Consider the following 19,234-nt stretch of genomic DNA (forward strand, 5'->3'; position numbering starts at 1 on the left):
CTTTGCCCATTTTTAAACTGTGTTGTTTGTCTTTTTGTGTTGGATGGTAAGAGTTCTTTATATCCTGGATATATAGACACTGAGATATATGATTTGCAAATATCTTCCCCCTTTCTGTATGCTGTATTTCACTTTCATGATAATGCCCTTTGATGTCCAAAAGATATTTAATGTTGATGACATCCAATTTATTTACTTTTTCTCTTGTTACTCATGCTTTTTGTGTCACTATCTAAGAATCCATTGCCAAATCCAAGGTCATAAAGATTTACCCCTATGTTTTCTTCTAAGAGTTTTATGGTTTTAGCTCTAATACTTAGGTCATTGATCACTTTCAGTTAATTTTTGTATATAATGTGAGGTAGGAATCCAACTTCATTCTTTTGCATGTAGCTATCCAGTTGTCCCAGTACCATTCATTGAAGAGACTATTCTTTCCCCACATTTTTGACATCTTTGTCAAAAATCAATTGGCCACATACACATCGACAATTGGGTTTATTTCTGGACTTTCAATTCTATTCCATTGATCTCTATGACTATCCTTATGCTGATACCACACTGTTTTGATTATTGTAGCTTTGCAGTAAGTTTTGAAACTGGCAAGTGTGAGCCTTCCAACTTTCTTCTCCCCTTTCAAGAATGTTTTATATTTTACTATTTTTTATTGTTTATTGTCTCCTTTTCCCTACCACAACATAGGCTTATTAGGATGTGGATTTTTGTCTATTTTGCTCACCACTGTACCCCAGCACCTAGAATAGGGCCTGGCATATAGCAGGTGCTGAATATTTGCTAATGAATGAATGGGCTCCTGAGAAGACAGAGTCATCCACAGCCCAGAGAAAAGGGTGAAGGTGGGAAGATAAGAGGAGAGGACAGGAAGCAAATACCATGGTTGAGCAATTCCTGTCAGACAAGAGTTGAAATGGCAGGAAGGAGGTGTGATTTAGGCCTCGGGCTCCAATGCCAAAGGGATCTTTTCAAAACCATATTGTCAGGGGGGCATGAGCAGCAGTAGCCATTCTGGTGTGAGTCAGTGTTTAGTAATTCAAATGTACTAAAACTAAAAATCATTTAGTTACTATCACGTTGAACGTTTTCTATTTTTCAAAAACAAAACATCAGGTAAGATGAAATAGAATGAATAACAATGAATTATTTTCTCTGAACTGAGAGAGAAAATAGCTTCTGCATCTTACCTCAAGAGTCACCATAGCTTTTAGTATATGTAAATAATTATTCTTGATAAGTTAATGTAATTTTACAATCATATCAGAAAACATATGCTACGATGCAAAAGTACCATACTGACCTTTTAAAAAAATTCTGAACAAAATCTTAAATAAACACATTTATCACATTTAGTCAAATTAAATAACTGGGCAGTGACATCAGCAAGTCTGAACACTATTGTTACTAATGGGACAGAAGCCAGTGAAAAAAGCGCAGAGCTGGAGAACGGTTAAGATAAATGCACTGGCAATTTTCTTTGCTGCTCATTACTTTCTTTTTCAATACGAAATTCTAACAATAGAAATAACTAAGTAAGTATGAAGAGCACCACTACTGTTGAATATATATTATATAAACTGCCACTGAATAACTGTATTTTTATTACATAATAGCAAATACTGCTGCTATGAGATTAAGCAATACATTGCCACTCCACAAATTAAGCCATATGGTACCATCTGTTTCTAGGTTCCATTACAGTACACCTACTGTTTAATAATGAACTGTTAACCAGAGGATGCAAATATGCCTCTTATTTAACTTTTTCAAAATCAACAAGATGTTGTCGGTATAATTTGGCAGGGAGTCTGATGTATTGTGGGGGTTAGGTCTGCATCTCCTGGCCCTCTTGCACTGATAATGATTTAAAACAATATGGGAGGTATATAAACTGTCACTAAAACTGCACAGCTCTGGGATTTGCCAGGTGCTAATCGCTCTACTCAAGCCTCAGCGAAAATGTACAATTGCCCCGGGCAGTCATCCCAGCTTTAGTTATGATCTGGGAGTTTTATTCCCAGGACAGGGGTGGCAACCTAGAGAGAGCTTTGTCTCAATTTGGTCGTCAACTTAGAGACTAAAAGACCAAACGTAATTCACCACCTCATCTGCAAAACCCACTCCAGGAGGCAAAACTGCTTTTCATCCTTCAAATCCAGCCCAGGTGTCACAGGCCTCTGCAAGGCTTCCCCAGATGGAATTCTCTTCGCAGTCAGCATCTTATACACGTTACTATTTTCACTTTGGATTGTAATTTATTTGTGCATATGTCTCTCCTCTATTAAACGACAAAGTCATTAGGAGCAGTGACTGTCTCATTCATCTCTGTAGCTTCAATCCCTCACATAAAATAGACATTTGTCACTATTTATGTCAAATGACTATGTCACCTAGTGCTGGTTCCTGGAAAATAGTAGATGCTTAATATATATTAATTACCTGCATTTTTTTCCCTTTCCTTTACTCAAAATTTCACTTGCTTTCCTTTTTTTTATCACCATTCTGCTGTTAGAATTCAGCTCAGGCTCTTATCACTCTAGACCAGTGGTTCTCAATGAGGGAAGAGGGGGTGATTTGCCCCCCATGGGTCATTTGGCAATGTCTGGAGACATTTTTCGTAGCCACAAGTGGGCTGGAGGGAGTGGGTACCACTGGCATCTCGTGAGTAGAGGCCAGGGATGCTACTAAACACCCTACAACACAGAGGACAGTGCCCCACAGCAAAGAATTATCCAGTCCCAAATGCCAGTAGAGTCAAGGCTGAGAAACCCTGACCTAGACCTTCATTTCTTGAAACTGACTCCTGGTCATTCTACTCTATTCCTGCTCTTTCTCTCCTCTATTCTATTCTTCCTAAAAATCTTTTTTTTTTAATTAAGGTATACTTGACATGTAACATTATATTAGTTTCAAGTGTATAATATAATGACTCAATATTTGTATACATTGCAAAATGATCACCACAAAAAGTCTAGTTAACATTCGTCACCTCACATAGTTACAACTTTTTTTTCTTGTAATGAGAACTTTTAAGATCTACTCTTTTAGCAACTTTCAAATACACAATACAGTATTATTAACTATAGTCACCATGCTGTATGTTACATCTCCGTGACTTATTTTATAACTGGAAGTTTGTACCTTTTGACCCTCTTCACCCATTTTGCCCATCCCTGCCCCACTCTGGTGACCACCAATCTATTCTCTGTATCTATGAGCTTTGTTTTTTTTTAATTAGATTCCATATATAAATGAGACAAAAATCTTTATTGTCCTTATCCTATTCAAAAAGTCTTACACTTTTTTTTTTAATATCTTTCTTTTCAACTCTTTAAGAGTTGCTGCTGGATTTTCAATAACACTGTCAATATATCAACACATCAAAAGTAGAACTGGAACCAAGTTTTAAAATTCTTATTTCTAATCTACCTGCTTCACAACTCTCTTAACTCAAATGAAAGCTTTTAAATGAGGAGGACACTGAGGGGAAAACAACAGACTCTAGGGGATGGCAGCTAATCTTCTTCAGTGATCCAAATTTCTAGAGCTACAAAGGCCAAATGGCCCTTCTAATTTCATTTGCAGAATAAATGCTGTGTCACTGAATGTTATATCACCCACTGGACTGTAATCTCTTATGCTGGCTAGATATCCTCTAATCAAACCATGATTTGCTTGAAATTAATGTGACCTCAGATTGGTGGGTTTTAGAAACAAAGAATTTTTTTAAATATTTGATTGTTTTTATTTATATGACCATATGTTATGAAATTCCACAGAATTAATTCTTAAATGTGAAATGTCATATACACAAATAGGTAGAAAAAATATAAAGTTTTTTAGAAACTTTCTACTAAAAATCACATTCCATGAAAATCATATATCTGATAAAGGATTCATATCCAGAATATATGAAGAACTCCTACAACTCAACAACAAAAACACAAACAACCCAATTCTAAAGTGGGCAAAGCACTTGAATAGACATTTATCCAAAGAAGATATACACATAGCCAATAAGCACACAATAAGATGCTCAACATCACTAGTCATTAGGGAAACGCAAATCAAAACCACAATGAGATACCACTTCACACCCATGAGATGGCTATTATCAATAAAAGAGAAACTAACAAGTATTGGCAAGGATGTGGAAAAATTAGAACCTCTGTGCACTGTTGGTGGGAAGGTAAAATGGCTCAGCCACTGTGGAAAACAGTTTGGCAGCTCCTCAAAAATTAACTGTAGAATTACCATATGACTGCGTAATTGCACTCCTAGGTATATACACAAAAGAAGCGAAAACAGATACTCAGATACTTTTACACCAATGTTCACAGCAGCATTATTTACAATAGCCAAAAGGTGGAAACAACCTAAGTGTCCATCAACATATAAATGGATAAACAAAATGTGGTATATACATACAATGGAATATTATTCAGACTTAAAAAAGGAAGGAAATTCTGACACATGCTACAACATGGATGAAATCTGAAGAAGTTATGCTAATGAAAAGAGCTAGACACAAAAATCAAATTTTGTATGATTCTACTTATATGAGTAACTAGAATAGGCAAATTCATAGAGATAGAAAGTAGAATAGAGGTTACCAGGAACGAGAAGGAAAGGGGAATGGGGAGTTTTTGTTCAGTGGGTGTAGAGTTACAATTTGGGAGGATGAAAAAGTTCTGGAGATGGATAGTGGTGGTGGTCGCACAACAGTGTGAATGGACTTAATGCCACTGAACTGTACACTTAGAAATGGTTAAAATGGTAAATTTTATGTATTTTTTATCACAGTAAAGAAAAATCTCATTCCAAATGTTATAATAATTTGCTTCATCACTACCTTTAAGAAATTTTACATATAAAGTCTCCCTCTGCCAAAATTAGAAGGTTTTTCTAAACTCTAATTTTGAGATGGAAAATAATGCTCCATTGGTACGTGGAAGCCTTGAAAGAAATTAGAATCCCTGACAATATAAAATGCTGGGGAATCTTCACACATATCCCAGGCCGAATTACATAGGTTAATCTCCGTTCAACAGACAGTCATAGTTTTGTGCCATCCCTGGCATTCTGCCTGCCTTTCAGATCCTTTCTTCCACTTAATGCCAATTCATGTAAACATATAACTTTTCCTGATGGTGGTAGTCTGCGGGAGGAGGGAAGTATTGTTTTAAAAATAAGATTTGCTTCTACACTAAGAAAAAGGGAAAAATGTGGAACAATCTTCTCGAAAGTTTTTTTTTAAATGAGATCTATTTTCTATCTCAGAATCAACCAATATCAATTTTATATACCATTAATAAATATGTTGAGCTTTATTTTCTTGGAATCAGGTATTCTTATAACGCAAACTACAAAACTCCTTCAGTCAAAGCAAACAATTAAATTCAACAAACATCCATAGATTCAACAACTGTTATTCTGAAAGAAAGCAGAAATATAAATTTCTTTTCATGCACTAATACATTTGATATTTAAAGTTGTGTTAAAACCTACTAATACTCCAGAATCTCTAGGACTTCAAATCCACTGGAAGGTCCACACAATTTGATATTCATTTTTTCATAAAATTAACTTTATGATCCCTCCTGGAACAGGAACATAATGTAATCTACTGCATGAAAATATTATTGGGTTAAACAAATCTACCTTAGAATACACAACTAAGTACAAGAATATTTGATGTTCATTTCGAAATACACTTTTTATCATCGTTCCTGGATTTGGGTACACTGTGGCCCAGAGGAAGTGACATAATTATCGCTTGTGCTCGACTGATAAAAGCCCACAAATATATCAAAACCCTCACAGTGCATAAAGCACACACACAATCTCACCTTAAAACAAAACTCTTCCAACAACAGCTTGGTTTCTTTTTATATTAATACTGAATTTCACATGAAACAAAACGCCCTGACTAAAAGTGATATATGTTGTCCATACCAAGACTTGGTTATACTAGGCAGCCTTGTGCTCCTGATACGAAGCGCTAGGGTAAACTGGTGGGTCACTGGAATTCACGCTTAGTAAGCTTTGGGGAAGTCTTGATCTATGTTCACTTAAATGCTTGAGATATAGTTCTCTTGGCCACTCATATAGTTTGGTTTTTCAACTAGAATGTTTATGTTGATTAGACATCATTTCTTAAATTTCAGTGGAGATATAGAATTATTTTTTAAAATAAAAAGACAAGATATATTTTTTATTGTTGCTCAGTACCACTTCTTTTGGAGATGGAATTATTATTCCATTGCCTGTTTGATATTTTATTTATGCCAAATGTAGAGAAAGGGAAGAAGAACAGGCATTAGAGCATCGAAGAAGGAATCTAGAGAATATGCCTAATCATTTGGGTCACTTTTAAAGTAGACTTAGAATGCTATGTATCTTTTCCATGTAGTATTCTGAATATCAAGAGCATGGTTAAACATTTTAAGGATAAGCAACTCATAACACTGTTATAAGAGATGTCAACACCACCTTGGGAAGATTATGGCATAAGTTTTTAGCATTCCAACCTATATTCTTTACATTACCAGCATATGCTTGGAAATACTGTACACCACCCCACAAGGGTGACATTTTATTATTCAAGTTTGGAAGGACCCACGATTTAACTGATGTTTCCACGAACAAGACGCAACATGATGTAATGGATAGAACAGAGGATTTGGAGGATGAGGACCGGAGTCTGAATGCTATCTCCATCTCTAACTAACTGTGACCTTCAAGCAATTAACCGCTTCCATCCTGTTTCCTCCTCTGTAAAACTGAAACAATAATCCCTACCTTTCACACTGAGAGGATGTGCGCAAAAGCAGTTTGAAAACTGTAAACTAATGTAAGGATATTATTTTTTTATTCTTAACAAGTAGTTATATTTCTGCTTATTCCTCCTGCATGCCTCATTGTAGAAGTAAAAGGTGCCAAAAAAGAAAGAAAGAAAAACTATCTCAGAAACAGATCAGAGGAAAAGAGAAAAAGATGATCAAAAAACCAGTGCCTCATATCAAAAAAAACAGTATCTCAGGGGTCAGCCCTGTGGCGTAGCGGTTAAGTTTGCACACTCCACTTCAGTGGCCCGGGGTTCACAGGTTAGGATCCTGGGTGCGGACTTACGCACTGCTTGTCAAACCATGCTGTGGTGGCATCCCACATATAAAGTAGAGGAAGATGGGCACAGGTGTTAGCCCAGGGCCAGTCTTCCTCAGCAAAAAGAGGAGGATTGGCATCAGATGTTAGCTCAGGGCTAATTTTCCTCACACACACACATAGGAAAAAAACAGTATCTCAACATATTAGCATCTCATTAGGAATTAAAATTATGACATCATTTCTTCCTAATCTGTGTTAACTGCTATTATTCACCCAGTAGAGTTAGAGGACAGAAATTTCTGAGCTACATAATATATACTTTCTCTATAATTCCAGGATCAGACAGAAAGAGAAAGTGAGAAGACAAACGGACCCTGACAGAGACGGAGTGCTCACTGCACAAAATCTGACTACCTAGCAATTGCATTTGTTCAAAACATAACTGAGAACAAGCAACAAGCAAGAAAGGGTTCTACCTGGCAAAACGCAGTCACCAAGTCTGTACAGAGAATATCACGCAGGCCCTGTTTGCAGCTCTTTTTGACTCAGTTTAAACAAACATGTTTCTATGATTTCCAAGTTCACAGTAAATTAGAGCAGCAAACTGGGAGAGGGAAGAGAAGAAGCTACCATCAGGTGCAATGATAGCAAAGCAAAATCAAAGCTGGCATCTTGACCCCAAGGAGAGGCACCAAAACAAACAAAAAAGCCAAAACCAAAAAAACAGACACTAAGTCTCAAACAGCACAAGAGTTTGACGTCACTGCATCCGAGAACTACTGGCCCTTCCTCTGAGCTGCTTACCGTGCAGTCTCCAAACGGTGTTCTTCAGAATTCTGGAGATGGCAGAGAGCCTCAGACACAGCAACAAGAGAGCGGTGGGGAGGTGGACACTAGGGGGAAAGCAAAGCACGAGACTCCGTCCCTCTGCAGATAGCCACCTTCCACCAGAGCAGCCTTTCTTCATTCGGCTTTACTTAATGAGGCTTCCTTGATGAAAGGGTCCTGTTGGTTAAAAAAACACAATTTTTTTTTAATTAAAATTTGACCATTACTGACTTCCACACTCCAGGATCCTTAAATGCAATATATTCCAATGTAGAAATGGAATCTATGCCAGGAGTTGGGGAGAGGGAGGGTTGAACAGGTGGAGCACGGAGGATTTTTAGAGCAGTGAAACTATTCTGTATGATACTACAATGGTGGATACATGACCTTATACATTTGTACAAACTCAAAGAATGTACAACACCAAGAGTGGACCCTAATGTAAACTACGGACAACTTCCGGGTGATAACGTGTCAATGTAGGTTCATCGATTGTAACAAATGAACCACTCTGGCGAGGATGTTCATAGTAGGGAAGGCTGTGCAGTATGTGGGGTTAGGGGGAATATGGGCACTCTCTGTACTTTTCGATCAATTTTTGCTGTGAACCTAAAACTGCTCTAAAAAACAGTTTATTAATTAAAAAAATAGAGAAAGAAATGGAACCTATCAGCTTTCTTGGAACACCGTTTTTCTTCCGGCACTCTCTACTTGCTGGCAGCACCACTCTCTACCCACTTGCCCAAGCTGGAAACCATGGAGCCACTCTTGACTCAGAACAATCTGATGGAAATTCTATTCCTTCCTCTTCCTTAACCCCACATTCAATAGGTCACCGAATCCTGAGGACGGGCCCTGCCATATATTTCTTAGCTATGTCCCATACCGGATGTTCCCAGTGAGTCTGTTTCACTCTGGGCAGTTGTATCCTACTGTGCCTCCCCTCATCAGCCCACTCCCCAGAAAGCACCCTCCTCCTTAGGCCCCTCATGCAATGTCATCCTGACCCCAGAGCTGACCCTGTCACACTCCTAAGTAACACACCTTGCTGAGAGACTGCAGCCAAAAGGGGCAGCACTATTTCCAGGCGTTGGCATTAAAAGTACTTTCTCTGTGCTTTTAAATGTTTTTCTCCAAATTTCTATGAGTATGTAATTATATTCTATATGGGAAAAAAAGTAAATATCACGGGTGAGTATGATTTGATGCTTTTAACATCAATTTCAAACCAGGCTCTTCACAATGCAGCCTCCCCTAGTTACATTCCCAGCCTCATCAATTCTTCTCTCTTTGCCCTTCAATCCCTCCCCTCTTCCTAGAAGCCCTGTGTGCAGGTACACTCTGCTCCTCCTTCAGGACAGAGCTGGAAGCCAACCTCCTTGAACCTTCCCTGTGGCTCCCAGGCAGCAGCATCAGTCAGCTCCTCTGGACTTTCACAGCACCCAGCATACACCTTCACAATAGCACGGATGACACTTGACTAATATTTGTTACTTGTTTTCCCCAGAGCTGCTGAGCTCCTTCCAAAGGCCACAGGCCATGCCACAGAGTGGTCTGTTCTACCTAACACCAGGTCTGGCACACAAGATATGCTGCATGAATGAACGTAAAATCCCGTTTTATCAATAACATTAACTACTGTATTATTAAGCCTTAGGTAATTAGTCTAACTTCTGACCTAAAGCCCATGGCTTTGCTGATGTGTTACAATTAATTCCTCTGAAACGCAGAATCCTATAATGCACTCCCTCCTTCCTGTGCATTCAATAGTCTGTCTACTTAAGGCGATGTTATACAGAACACCAACCTATACTGGAATACCTGTAAAGTGTTAAATGGCTATAAATAACATTTTAAATGCTTTTTAAAATGGCATGTGGGCAATTTTTAAGGTTTTATTGATGTGTGTGTGTTGTGGGAGGTTGAGTTTCCCGGCCAAAGGCTGCCTGAGGGGTGGGGATTACAAACTAATGGAGAAGAATCACTAACAAACTGTGTTCTGGATTGCTGTTTGGAGAAGCTCAGATTTTTAATTGTCAGAGACATCCAAGAAGCAGGGAGCCGGTGTGTCAGCCACCATCTCCCCAGCTACGCCAGGTGTCCATGTGGTCCTTTAGCAGCACCACGCCACTTCAATTTGTCTTCACCCTCCTTCAAATACCCCTTCGATTACGTGATTCTCCTGTTCAAACTCGTGAATATTTCTCTTTTGATCACAGGTTAAAATTTAATAGTTCTTTTTTGCCTACAGATTAAAATCCAAATGCCTTATTCTTCCTTTCACCTTACCGTACAAAATACCCACCTATCTTAGAGAAGAGAAAGGAGGGTGGTTGAAGGAAGAAAGTAAATTGATCAAATATCACTCTGCTAGGTGCTGGGTTATTTCAAGACAAGACACGATCTCTTCTCGCTACGATATTACAGTCCACAGAGGGAGACACAAATCTAAACATGTTATTACCAGACAGGTGATAGGTGCATTATTATAACTGCTATTAAAAGGGTCAGGGGAGGTTTCCTGTGGGAGGGACCATGCAAACTTACTCTTCCAACAGTAGAGGATAAGGGGAAAAATCAGAGAAGTAACGGCTCTTCCTCCTGTCAGATAAGGTAGTGCAATTTCAGGCCCAGGGTTATCTGCAGCATCCTTAAGTTCTCACAAGGACTTACTGCAAGAAGGTCTCTTCCCATTATGCCTTCTGTTTCATTGCTATTTACAGTCCCGATCCCCAAATGGGACCATTCTAACTACAGGTATCCCCTGCTTTTCGAAAGTTCCCTTTATGCCACTTCGCTTTTATGAAAGTCCTACATTAGCACCTGTTTTCACTAACCAAAAGAAATCCGAAAAGGATTTTTGCTTTTATCAACTGTTTCCGCTTTACACCATTTCTGCTTACAGAAGGTTTCATACGAATGCTCTGCTTTCAGATAGCGGGAGAAACCTGTATCCTTGTCAAGAGTGACTCAAAATTCATACACAGTAAAAATGGAATTCTAACTAGGAAAAATATAGAGAAATTCAAATGGATGACAATTTTTTTGCATAAGGAATCTTACTACTGGGTAAACATTTTGATATTTGCTTTCCTGATCTTTCTCTCTCTAATTAGGCTATGAAATTCTAGAGATCAGGATTTTATTTTGTTCTGTTATTTTATTTTGTTATGTGGTCCCAAGGGCCTGGTTTTGGGCCTCATATATAGTGTAGATACAATAGGCACAGAGTAAACATTGGTTGAATGAAAAACCTATATAAGCCCCCCAAATTTATAAGTCCTACTTTATAGAGCAACTACTATAGCCAGAAAATCACAACATTTTAAAACCCCAAAACATAATCAACACAATATTTTGAAAAAAATTAAAAATGTGTATTTGCAATAAATTTAGATCAATAACAATAGAAAACAGGTGCCACTCCTTTGAAATAACCTAAGCACCAGCTTGCCATTGTTTGCACACAGAGCCAACACCTAATGACCGCTTTGTGTAAACACATAATTAACCAATAAGCCCTATGGGAAGCATTTCTGTACACAAAGGTTTGTCTTTGACAAACATCTGACCCAACTTCTGTTCCTAAAAATTAAATTCTACTACCACTAGAAAACAGGGAAAGAATGACAAAAATGCCTCAACAAGTGAAAGAAAACGACGAGACCTAAAATCTTTTTAGTTGAACACATTTTCACATCTTCCACATTCATTGGCTTCTAATAACCACTCATATCATTAATAATAATCACTCATTAATCACTGGCGGTCCCACTGTATGAACAAATTGTGCTCATTTCTGTGTTGTCGTTTCGAAATTGGAATTCATTTTCCCATAGAAACAATGTTCCAAGTGCTGATATCTTCCCCAGTGAGCCCACTAAGACCCTCTTAACTCCTAACACAGGTGGTCTCTAATACTGCTAACACCAGCCCAAACAGTTGTGATGTCGACCTTGAGCATCTGCCAGCTTGCTTTCTGCAGCGACCCCCGCCCAAGCTTAGGTACCTCAAATCTTCACACAACTGCCCTAATGCACAAACTTTTAAATCACCTACTCTTTCTCCTTCCTCCTCCAACCAAACTCCAATTCTCTCATGCGTGATTCTTAGCAAAGTAAAAAGCAAGATGAATTAATGGATTTATAATGAAGTGTGAATAACAGAAGAAGTCAAATATTCTACCATGAGATGGAAAACTCTGATGGAATCTGTGAATCCTTCTCTGAGTTATTTTCTGAAATGTGTTACTACCAAGTCAGTTAAATTTAGATACCAGAATTCAGAAAGTAACTCCTAGCACTTCAGTTGAACTCTACCATCCATCAAACTTTCCTTTAAAAATATTTGCGACTCTGCTCTAAACCTTCCACAGCCCACAAGTACTTAAGACAAAATCCTTCAAGGCCTTTGATAAACTGCCCCAATCTACAGCTCCAGGTTTATCTCGTACCTTACCCATTTCACAATTATTGCATTTTGTAAAAACAAATCGAAACATACCGATACACACACACTAACTAAAGCAAATTTACATTTGATCAGCTTCCAAGGAGTTTAACAGACTGAAAGTGAAAAATAATAGGCTACGTGGGAGAAGATATTCCACGGGTTAAAGCAGCGTTTGTGAAGGCACACGGCCCGCAATACCTAGAGATGTGCTCTCTGGATCCCGAGTTCAAGCTGCTGCTACCTCACCGAGTGTTCACATTTCCACTGCTTCCAAACCGTCTGTAAGTTGTTTCAGAACCAATCCCCAATGTCATCAACACACCTGGGTGGCCCCAAGAGCACATGTGCACTTTCCAGATGATGTGTCCAGTGGTAGAAAACTGAGAACTGGAGTTCTGGAATGAACAGTCATCCCTTGTAATCCCAGTGTTTGTAAACCAAAGACTGCGTTTCACTACCAAAGCCTAAACCCATCTCAAGACTGAAGAATACAAGTTTCCAATTTATGGTCCCTCAAAGTTAAATTTGCAAAAGGGGGAAAGGAAGTGATCAGACATTAAATATTAAATTTCCCCAAGGGGAAATTCATATATAAAAATAATCCCGACCAGTGATATCAGTTAATCAGTATATCAAGAGAGAGAAAGATTTTGATATTTAGTATTTCCCCCCTAAAAAGAAAATCAAAACTGCCTTTATAGGAAAATCAGAACTTTGTAGGACTCCTTTACATTTATTTTATGGGTTAAATTTTTGTCTTTGAATTAAGCAGGCATTAGGGAATGAAGGAAAAGAACCAAAATCTTTTCAGTATTTATGACTTCTAAAGTGACACAGCTGTGTACACACATTTATAATTTTTTTCTTAATATTTATGCATTTCATTTTAAGTTTTCAATTTCAATTTTATGTCAGAGTCTCTTTGATTCTTAGAAAATTGATTTTGAGTTGATTAGGCTTCCCAATTAAAACTGTATCATCAAATATATTATACAGGCATTATATTTATACACAAATTACATTTTTTACATTATATTAACTCTATTAATTCTGAATCACTTAGCAGAATATGATGCATTCTAAGATGTGATTTAGTATCGCTTGGTAATACAATGAGCAAGGAACAGAAGGGAGATTCAGCTCTCTGACAAGGCTGATAATAAGACCCTTCCTACATCCAGTCTGATCAAAACAGAAGCTCATCTCAGTAGCAGCCTGCTTTTTCATTTGTGAGCATAGTTTGAAACACATACACTAAAAACAGTATCAATTTTTATGTGGCTACTGGTGGGGGGTAAGGGGGTCAGCATATCGTGTTAGCAATTTTCTGTGGAATCACATTAGAGTTTCATTGTGGTAGCCATATCACATAAAAATCTGTTTTTTGCTAAATGGTTTCCATTGTGTATTTAGTGAATCTGATATGGAAAATTGCTAATGCAATAAGAGTATCATATAAGCTTTCAGGACTGTAATGCTCAGCCACAATATTCAGGAGAAGGAGGCTCAACAGGACTGGAGGGGTTTCAGGGCTAGCTCTCCACAGCCTCTTAACAAGTCCTCAGCTCAAGTTCAACATTGGCTTCTTGAAAGATGGACCGTTAAGACCTATTGTATGGGGGAAAATCTTTTTCAGATTTTATTTCAGAAGAGATCAGGGGTTCAGTGAAAGATGTATCATTTAATTAATATTTATTGACTGAGCATTATGCAGGGCACTGTGATCGGCATTAAGGGAATGAAAGAGATAGACAACACATGGTCCGTTCCTTCACAGATCTTGAAAGGACTGACTGAGGGAAAGAAATAAATTAGCATATGAGTAACTTAATGCAAGACAAGATGCGGCAAGAGTAGAAAATGCAAAGAGCCATAGGAGCTCAAAGGAGGACACACCTGCGGCCAGAATCATCAGAGAAAGTTCTGTGAAGGCAGCACCTGGACAGGGCCACAAAAGATGAGGAAGACGCTGACAAGTCTGAGGACCTGGTGAGAGGTGGGGAAGCAAGGCAAGGCATTCTAGGCCTTAGCATGAGTAAAGCTGCAGAGCAGGGGAAAGCCAGGGTATGCATGGGAAGTTATAATTCATTATTTTAATTGCAGCATAAAATACGGCAGAAGTAGGAAGATAAGACTGGAAAAACGGTCCGGGGTCAGCCTGAGCTGATACCAAAGGAGAGCAGTATGTGGTGTTCAGGACAGCTTGGGGTGGACGTGTCAGGATGCAGTCCACCAGCAAGATTAACATCCAGCTTTCAGGGGTATGATGGCTTCCAATGCTAACAATTATCTTGAAATCTTAACAACTTTAGTTAGCACATATTTCTTAAGAGACATAATTTATAGGAATACTTATTTTAAAAGGTTAGTTTACTGCCCAGGGGTATTTATTTTTTGTTATATCCCTACTCATGACATGGACATTCACTAGGTTAACAAAAAAAATTACTAAAGCGCTCATACTGTTATAACTACTTATGAATTTACTGTTGGCTTTTTTTCCCCTTTAGAATAACTTTTCAACTCACTGGCAACTGTAACCAAGGAAATATAAATCCAACAGCCTAGAATTACAACTATTTGAAGAGATTCATGCTTTCAATGTACTGCTGCAATTACTGTTTTATTCTGGACACTTCCCTGTTTCTGAATTCCTCTCTAAATGTTAGAAGCAATACACAGAAAATCTGCACTAAGCTTCGTTAGAGCTTTAAAATTTAATGTACTATGTTCTGCATGTTAAAAAAAAACTTTATTTTCCATAACCTTTACCTTCCCTTAAATCAGAATATATTCTGTGGATAAGTATTATTTCTGACACATTAAAGCAGAATATGATGAAACTGCTGTTTTATTTATTGCAGAAAGAATGTCAGATATAAACTAGTTAGTTGCCTAAGTGCTATAGTGACTACTTATTAAACACCATCTCTCCAATTTGGCAAGGGAAATTGCACTCTCATTAATCAGAATTAAACTATTTGTAAAACTGAAATTGAATATTTTAATCACTACGAAATAATTTCTTAACAGATTTTTTTTCTCCTCCAACTGACCATGCAATCAGAAAGGATAAACAAATTTACCAGTTGCTTATTACTTATAGATATCCTTGCCAATGTTTCACTAGGCAAAAAAAAGAAAACGAAAACTCTTCTTTCTCATTCCATGTTTCCATGTCTTGGGCGATCAGAGATGCAGTGGTTGACATCTGTGAATATTTTTTGATTGCTCATTAACTTGGGATAGAAAAGATTTTAAAAAGAGAAAAGTCAAAGAGCTCATACTGAGTTTAAAAGATTGATGACAAAGACGTGAGAATTGTAAAGTACTTAGTGGTTTAACCTAAAATTTGTTTATATCTTTGATTTTCAGTAAACACTGTACTGATAAAAATGAGTTTGCTCAGATTAAGAATATGTTGACATTCTCTTAAACATAGCTTGAAACCACAGAGCTGAAGCATAAAACAACTCTGACAAAGATAGCCAGTCAAGCATAAAAATGGGAGTTGCTTGTGTCAGAAGAGATTAAGAGGCTGAAGGCTGTCTGCTAAAGACAGTTGTCTTGCCATCAATGAAGGCAATTATCATCACTAAAGGTTATTTTTCTGATATATTATTTGAAACTTCTGTCATATTTAAAATGCTCCTTATTTATAAACTATTACATCATTTTCTTATCTGCAGTGTCCTTCTTGGATAACAACAAACTTGAAATTGGTCCAAAATCTTCTTCATGGTTTCCTACAAGCATACAGAAACTCACTTAATGAACTGTCCATTTGGAGTTAGGAGAATGTGTTTGGGTTTTTCTTTTACTTCCTTTTTAAATATAGATCGCTATTTTTAACAGGTAAGCTTCCAATGGCACTCCCTCACACCGACAAGACTCCTAAAGCAGATGATATGCCTGGAATATTAACATTTCACACACCCAGAACGATGCCCCAAATACTCCGCTTAGTTACGGCCAAGGAGGTAACATTATTAAATGCCTTATGACTTTACAGTTATCCTCTATTATTCCTGCTAAACTACACTTTCAAAAGATCACCCGAGAAATCTGGCAAGCCATGGAACAGGTACCGGTAAACTGGATCCATTAAAAGCAATCCACAGTGTCCTGTGGGTGTGCATCCGACTGTGAGTGTTTACATGCAATTTTATTCCAAAACTAGATTTCCATCAGTTGTAGGTTATTTCTCAGAAGTACCAGTTCCAGCCCAGAAACAAGTCAACGGAGTTATTTCTAAACTATCATTTCAAATTTCCACTGTCAAGGGTGGGAGGAGGAAGGAATAGTAACGGGAAGACTTGTCAGCGATTAGCCATCCATAAAAATGTTTCCCCCGCGCTCCTCCTTCCGATCACAATGCTGGCGTCAGTTAGTCTCCTGTATCTGTTCCCCACCTCGCCCCCCTCCCCTCTGCGGAGAGCTGGCACCGAACGGCAGGCGAAGGAAAAGACAAACATCCCAGCTCCCAACACAATCCAAGGGCTAGCCCAGAGACACTTGAATAACCTTCCTAACTTTTTTTTTTTGCTCACTTCGCGTGCCTCAAAGGTAAGCAGAGTAAAAAGCCTATGAGATAGGAGGCCAGGGAGGCCAGCTGAGTCACAATTACTACCCCCCACCCCCATTTCTCCACTGTCCCCCCACCCAGCCCTCCCCCGGCACAGCAAATGGTTACTCAGCTCCCAGCCCGGGTCTCCACGGCGCCTGTCGTCGGTGCGCGGTGCCCAGCCCGGGGCGGAGAGCGAGCGCGCATCCCTGCCCACGCCCCGGGCCACAGCGCGCACGGCCGGCGCCCCCGCCGCGGGACAAGCATCCTCTGACAGGTCCCAGGTGCCGGCAGCCCGGGCGGGTGCGGCCGTGAGGAGGGCACGCGGCCAACTCCCCGCAGCTGTCCCCTCCGCCTTCTCGCCCACCCAGCCCACCCCAAACAGGCTCTACCAAGAAATAGAGGTATGAAAAATACAAAGAACCAAGCCACACGCCCAAGAGCCTCCAAGACTTCCCTTGCGGAAGAAAAACTTAGCCACACACGCACGCACTCGCCCAGCGCGCGCCGGAGAGGGCACCTCTTACCTGTCCCCACGATGCCACGCATCCCTCCCCCCACCCCAGGCCTGGCTCCCCCCGCCCCCGCGGTGGGTCCCGGGCCGCCCGCTCCGAGCGCCGCGCACTCACTGCCTGGCTGCGCGCGCCCAGCGGCTGCAGGGCCCGGCGGCGGCTGCGGCGGGGACCGAGACAGCGGCTGCAGCGGCGGCGGCGGCGGCGGCCCCAGCCGGCGTCAGTCAGACTGGAGCCGCGAAGCCTCATCGCCCGTATTAGTGCGCCGACCTGGAAAGCGGCCAGGAGCCCTGCTCGCGGGCCCGCCCCCGCCCGCCGCCGCGCGCCCGGGCCGCTCGGGAGCCCGCGGGGAGGGGAGCGCGGCCCGCCCGCGGCCACGTGCGCGGAAACTTGCGGCGGGGGCGCCTCGCGGCCGCGCGCCACGCGGTGGCCCCCGGCCCGGGCGGCCCGCTCGGTCTTCTTGGAGACCGCAGGCTCGCCTCGGTCCGCGACCAAGCCCGCTCGGGGGGCCGCGACGGGGAAGCTCCGGCCAGCCTGAGTCACCTCGCGTCTCTCTCTCCCCGCCACCTTGAGACTTCTCATCTCCACCTGGAGCCTCCTCATCTCCACCTGGAGCCTCAGGCCGAAGGAGGGTTCTGACCAGAACAGGAGATACAGGACCAGCAAATCGGTTTGGAAACCCCTCTGAGCCACTCCTTCCGACATGTTTCTAAGCCCTGATGGTTCCTGTTTCCTGCTGTTTGTACCTTATAAGCTTTTCAGAGTAAAGGGATCCTGACACCCATCGACAGCGCTAGAGTAACTGGTTTCCACTGGCAAAGGCAGAAGAAAACCTAATCACCCTGAGTGGTGAGTGGGGTTAAAACAGGTTATATAATTATGTGAATTGTCATATCCCTACGTGCATTTATTTGCTTCACAGCCTAGCGTATAATATATAATATTATCTAATCTAATAAAGATACAACGTTATGGGCGCTGAGCAACGTTAATATACAACCTTCTTGCTCACAGCCTGGCTGCCCAGTAGGTAGCCTGCCTTTTGAGGTCACCGTGGACTCCTACTCAGAATACGCTTAGGAAATGCCACCCACGTACTGATAGCCTTTGAGCCCCCGTCAGCCAGTAGCTCTTCATAGAAAAGGCATTTACTACAGAGGTGAAAGGTAGAATAAAGCCACACAGGACAGTATTCAGTTTGTTCCTGTGTATAGAAAAATCTCTCCCCCAAAAGGATTCCCCCTGAAATGTAAATGCAAGAATTTAACTTGACTTGAACTGCTTTTTCTAGTTCTCAAAGCGCTGCACTTTCTTCCCATGGTAGAAGCCATTTTTGGGTTATCACACTGTTGTAGTTGAGCAATGACCTTGTTTAAAACAGCATTTGCAGTAGAACCTTGAACTCGAATTTAAATCGTCTTTCTACACCTGGCCCATTTACCTCTGCTTCAGGCTAGGTGTTACCTTTGAGATTGCTCTGGGTGTGAAACACAAGGAAACATTTGGACTGCTAAAAGCTACAGATTGGGCCTGATGCACACTTTATTGCAAGTAAATTAATTAGGTCCTCAGAACTGATACCTTGTGGCTCACGTTTCTTTTAAAAAATGTTATTAAGAAAAGAAATGGCTCCGTCACTATCTCAGTTTCCTTCTCTTATGGCATTAGACAGTGCAGAGGACACAACGCAGAGCAAGAAATTATAACCTCTGCAGTGCTGGCTCATGCTTCTGGCATGGAGTCTTTTTAAGTTCAC

General features: G+C 40.4%; 1 protein-coding gene across 3 annotated transcripts in view; it reads right to left on the reverse strand.

The window, feature by feature from the left end:
• Positions 1-17,691, reverse strand: part of SMAD9 (SMAD family member 9) — a 70,987-nt gene extending 53,296 nt beyond the window's left edge. For 2 of the 3 annotated variants that reach the window (XM_058548020.1, XM_058548018.1), the window contains exons 1-3: positions 17,596-17,691; positions 8,995-9,112; positions 7,927-8,127 (exon numbers count right to left, since the gene is read on the reverse strand). The gene's annotated coding sequence lies outside the window, so the exon portion shown is untranslated. The remainder of the gene's footprint in view (positions 1-7,926; positions 8,128-8,994; positions 9,113-17,595) is intronic. The other variant, XM_058548019.1, reaches the window with a different exon arrangement.
• Between the last annotated feature and the right edge of the window lie 1,543 nt (positions 17,692-19,234).

Source organism: Diceros bicornis, chromosome 9 (genome assembly GCF_020826845.1).
Source record: "Diceros bicornis minor isolate mBicDic1 chromosome 9, mDicBic1.mat.cur, whole genome shotgun sequence".
NCBI lineage: Eukaryota > Metazoa > Chordata > Mammalia > Perissodactyla > Rhinocerotidae > Diceros > Diceros bicornis.